Source organism: Anopheles bellator, chromosome 2, assembly GCF_943735745.2.
Source record: "Anopheles bellator chromosome 2, idAnoBellAS_SP24_06.2, whole genome shotgun sequence".
Taxonomy (NCBI): Eukaryota; Metazoa; Arthropoda; class Insecta; order Diptera; family Culicidae; genus Anopheles; species Anopheles bellator.
The window spans coordinates 30,371,848-30,377,674 of NC_071286.1; positions in this window are offsets into that span (position 1 = coordinate 30,371,848).

The following is a 5,827-nucleotide window of genomic DNA, read 5'->3' on the forward strand; positions in this document are numbered from 1 at the left end:
GCAATCGTCCGGCTCTCCATTCATCCGAAGTTGATGGTGGTCGGTATGCTTCTTTCTTTATCGTCGGTTACTTTTTCATTGTGTTTTCTGTGTGTTCCGTTTGCATATTGTTTGGCCTTTGGCGCGCCTTTGATCGGCACCAAAAAGGAGGACGCATTCCATGCCACAGCAGCGCATATCAGGGTGGCAACATAGCCCCGTTCCCAGCATCGTTCCCACTGGTGGCGAATGCATCTGCACTTTCGAACAATAATGTGTCCGTTTTGTGTATGTGATGGTTCGGTTCGGTAGCGTAAACATTTTGAGATAATGAAAAGCTTTTGCGTTCAATTTGAGGAGTTATTATGCTCCGTGTGTGCCATTTATGGTTCTCGTTATCGGGCTACGCGCGCGCATACATTTGCCAAGGGAAAGTAAAAAAGGATCGATTAAGAAATAAAACAAACCACCAATCAACGTAATACGATAGCCCCCGAGAGTGTGTGATTAAACCACGGTTCGGGACCCCACATGATAAAGGGCGGCACAGTCCTTGCGCATTACCCACGGCGCGGAATGCCGTGAATTTCCGTTGTCGTCGATTGATGGATTGACTCCATCGCCTTCAGGGATCGACGGTCAGGGCAATGCATCCTGTGCCCGCTGTGGAAAGTTCGTGAAATCGGAATAAAATCTCGTCAAAATGCAGGTCAACCGCGTAAGTAAGCGCTACATTTCTTCTGGCGCATATGGTGAAGTGAAAATGCGAAAAAAGTTTTTTGTAGTCCTGTCGAACCGAGATCTCGCGCTGCCTGCGGGGCGGTAGAAAGGAGCCATGATCGTGAACTTTGTTGGAGGACATCCATTTACAGCTATTAATATAGGTTGGTCCGGCGAACGCGCGCCATGTAATGGAAACATAAAAATTTACATACACGTAATTACAATCGGAGTGAAAATCGGGGTACCCGGAAAGGAACCCGGTCGGTGGCCTCTCGGTCGGTCCCACGATCACGACCTCGAAGAGTAATTTCTCCGTTTCACCGGAAAACTGCTGCCAAATGTACGGTGCACTGGGCACAGCACGACGACGAGCACGCCGACGGATGTACGTATGTAAGTGGTCCCGCTTCGAGTAATTCGTTGCCCACTTCTCGTTGTTGACATTTCGGCTATTTGGGTCAGGCCAGTTTTTCGGGAATGAAACCTGAATTTTTCGGCTGCCTCGAAGGTGAACCGGATCTTCACCTTGGCTCTCTCGGGCCAAACCAATAGTCGATGCGCTGACGCTGACAAAGTGGGCAGAACAGGCAAACATCGCAATTTCTAACTTTCGAAACCAGTTCTGGGGGGCGAGTTCCGTAACATCTTTTTTGCTCTAGGTCCTTTCCACCCGAACCGATTTCCAATCAATGTTTGTTGCCGACTTTGGCCAGTCCAAGGAGGCAACAGAACTTGTCCAAGAAGAACGCGAAAACAAGTTCTACTCGAATGTGTTACGCGTTTGATGGTGAGGCCAACGGAACTGGTTAGGATGCCGACTGAACGCAGCCTTGGGCGCACGTTTTGCATAATATTTGCCACCGTCCGTCGCCCAGCCCTTATTTGGATGCCCGTGGTCTCGGTATGTGTGGCTCGCTCACTTGCTTATGCGCCCGATTGCATGACTCCTGGGGACACGTTGGGGGAAATTGTAATACTGAAATCTGCCGTGCGCGACCGTTCGGCTTAGTTGCGAAATTACTTTTACTCGTGAATTTATTTTCCGCTGCCAAAAATGGAATGGAACGAAGTCGTGCAAAATGTGGCCGTACGGTCGACGACACGACGGCTGTGACGGATAACTTCGGACGGGATATGCAGATATACGTGCCCGATGGTGGTGATGCAGAATCTCTCTCGCTCATCAACTCCAATCCCCCATCGCGGACGAGGCGGGAGAGCTGTCCGGTGGATCTTACGTCGACTTACCCGACGGAGACGCATGCGGCGAGCGGATTAATTGAGACGTCAGGAGGCGCCTGCGGTTGAGCTGTGGAAGCGCGTTCCTTTTTTGGGCCGCATGTTGAATCGCCTCCCGGTAATGGGCATTTTATTTATTGAGATCTTGTTTTCTTTTTGTGCCTGTGTCTTCTGTGTCCTCAATCGATTAATGGTTACGACGGCCGACGAGTGACGGGTGGCACCCGCGAATGGTGCTGTCGAGGTGCCAGAACGCTTTGCATTGCAATAGGCGATTGAACAACGTTTTTATAGATCAGCATGGAGATATCTACAAGTTATGGGCAGTAAAAAACGGCGTGCTATGCGTGAACAAGGCTTAAGGAGAACATTTTTTTCTCGTCTATCGGGCTCTTCTCGATGTACCCTTTGACAGTGGACTATTTCACTAAATGGTCTCATTGACGTTCTTAATCCAGTAACGTAATGTGACGTTTTACAACGGCTATAATGTGGTTTTACGGTATGTCTATTCGATCGATACGCAAATAAGGTCAGGACCATTAAGTAGGTCCAATTATTGATAATGTCAACACATTTGCGTGCCGCACGTAAACAGTCTCATTAATGTGTCTGCGGAAGATCATCTATTGGGGACACCATTTGATTGTGAAGTCCATGGATTAACAAATTGTTGCGTGCCCCAAAGAGCGCAAAACATAACAATAATTACTAAACTAGTTTCGCGGTAAGACGACTGACCTGTTATAGATGCCCCCGGAAATGTGTTTCAAAGTCTTGCGAGCAGATGAAACCGCCTGACAGGTTGTAAATAAGCCGCTGCCGGTTAGCCGGAAGATTCTATAAAGGATAGATTGTTTGATGGCACGATGATGGCCTATAATTCCGTTCTAGGCCGAATGTACCCACCCGGAATGGCCGGCCTGTGGAAGATTCAATTTCCGCCGAAGAGAGAGGTCCCGTTAAGAGGTAAACAAAGTTGGAATAAAACCAACAACGCGGGGGTGATGTCCTCAAGCTGTGGCTGCCGGCTGCAAGCACCTGGCGCTGGTGGAAAGATTCTTGAATGTGGCTTTCCCCGGTAGAGGTTTGTGTTTAGGACTACTTCCTGGCGGTGCTCTGCAGCAATTGCTGTGTTATTCTTACAATTCATCCTTTTTTACCGTCTGAATGGCCGGTCGTTCTGGTCGCGGCCCAGTCAGTCTGGTCAGCAGACTTGCAAAAACGCTCCAACGTGTTTGCCAACGATAAACATGGCAACATAACCGACAATGGTGGCACACGGACCTTCGGGAACGGCTGGGGAATGTGTTCCTGCGGGCTCATATGCGCATAATTGCCGGCAAGGGAGCTTCAAGGCAAGGGGGCTAATATTACCTCCCCTCGGCCTGGGTAAGGGTCTCTCGGCGTAGAGTAAAGTCGACCTTTGGAAAGTCCATCGTTTCGTCGGGCAGTTTTGTTTTTTGCCCAATTGGCCCAACTATGCTGCTGCAACAGGACGCGAACCGGGAGCCTTATGTTAATCGAGTGAAGCAGAAAGTGGGAGGAACGGCCAACATTTTATTTAAAGTCAAAATCGTGCCCATAAAACGCGCTTGCCGTGCCAGACCGTCGTCGGCGGTGGCGTCTTACGGGAATGAAGATACACCGTGGCTTGTGTAGGTTATGGGTCTGCGCCGGGAGACGGAAATGCGGTTGCCGTCGAGGTTCTGCCGACGGGATCAATGGCGCAATTGTCGATTGTTTGCAAAAAGCGTCTTCCGTAAGAGACGTACGTTACGAGTGTTGGTTCATTTCGTCCGATTTACCGCGGCGCGCGCGCTAGTCCATGGAAATTGCTGCCAAGGGCGATGGGTTCGATACGGTCGATTGGGAAGACGGAGAAGATCTTGCGATTTTTGGTGCACGTTCAACAATGGCGTTACCCACATCGCGTCTGGGATATGCGCATCGGTGGATCTTCGTCAAAAAACTCAGGCCCTGTGGTCGGGCGGCGGAGCAAGTCGTTTCGTCGTCGGTCGTGATTGATTGATTTTAACTGCAGTTTCCACATCACGGTTTCTCCCCGTGGGTTAATGGCGGGCTGATTGTAGTTTATTGGAACATTTAAAGGGATTTGCGCAGTAAAATTGGGGGAAGAGTAATTGATCACATACTTCGTGCGCACGGGTTTGGCAGGCAATTCCAGTCCGTTCCACTTCGGAGATCGTGTCCGTTTTTGGGGAAGAAAAATAGTTTTATTTTCCGTGAAATGTCCCAATTAATCCATAAACGTTGCGTTCATGTTTGGTGGTTAAGTACGATAATCGTGTAAGGTTATTTCAATCCACAACGAGAATGTTGTAAATCGCCGTGGCACTAACTTGAAACAGGTTTATAATAATTGCTTATACTTATTCAATCTATACGGAACGGATTTTCTAATCTTTCGGTTCGTAAAAGCTTTCTTGCTTTGCTGGAAAATTTCAATTTGATGGAAATGAATGTTTTAGTTTCAAAATCGATACCTCTTATCGTTACAATTTCGTTTCCTTATCGCCCAACGTAACGGCTTCGTGATAAGTAAACGTTTCAAAATGTGGCTAAAAACGCGCTCCCGTCGTGTGGTGTGGCCGTTGGAATATTCATGTTTGTGTAATAAAATTTAATGGAAAATGTCAGCGGCGTATGGCCGTAGATCGGCACCGCAGGGCGTAGCGTGGAAGAACCGTTATTCTCGAGGATATAAATTAGTACCCGTGAAGAAATCGGGGGCCCGCCCGCGATCCGAGACCAAAGCCCCGGGCCCGAACCCGGCGGAAGAGATGCACATGAGATGTGTTCACGTCGACACTCAGGGTGGGTGTTTTGGGCCAACTTTCGTTTCGCCTGGGCCCACTTAGGAAGAAGGAAGGGCCCAGCTGATCGGAGATGAAGAAATCGGCCCACCGATCGGTCGGTGATGATTATTGGCGGGCATGCATTTCGTTCGGATATGCTCTGCCGCTAGGAGCGCACGCAGCCTTGCGCCGGGCTCTCTCGTAAAGTCTGTGGCAACGCCGGCTTCGTGAGCGATAATCGAAAACCCTAGTTTCCGATTTCTTTCTCCGTCGCCCACTTCAAGATTGGGGAGATCCAGATTCTTAATCGGCGCGCCGCACCTTTTTTAGCGTTGTTGCATCCGTTGACGAAGAAGCATCCTCGATTGGGGGCTTTTAGGGGTATCCCAACTCGACCCGCGAGTGGCTTGGTCGTGTGTCTAGACAGGCTGGTCTCTCCGAAGTTGGACCCAAACCGCGCAAACACAGCCCCTTTTCCGGCACCGCCTGCGTCTGGGAACCTTCGATCCATTACCAGCAATTATTCGCCCGTTGATGCGCCTTTACGTGAGCATAATTTATGGGAGATGCTATCTGCGCTCGCGCGCAGCTCGCAAAGGAGTAATGCGCGAAGATGAAGCAGAGATCGATCTTTGGCCCAATCCTTCGGCTCCGCGGGCGCTGTTGTGAAAGGCTAGCGTTTTTGCAATCCTCGCTGCTGCGCCCCCGAAGGTTTATGATGGCGTAGAGGTGCGCTCGAGTCCTACGATGAGGGAATGCTAGTTTTGCAACGGTGGTCCTTTTGGACTAACTTGTACCGCGGACCGCACGTTGCAGGGCGGGCCTCTCGGTTTCAATCAGCTAATCTGGGCATCATCTGTGTCGAGGGGCTTCTAGCAAGAAATGATGCTCCCTCTGAAGGGTTTCTATTTGTCTTTTAAAACTTCCTCTCGACGGTTAAGCTGTGTGCCGTATTCTCGTATCTAGCCCCAATAGTGAAACCAACACAACAGAGCCGCACACACGTCTTCTGTATAATTTCTTCCCGTTCCGTGACGGTGGGACTACTCGTAGGCCGAATGGATCAT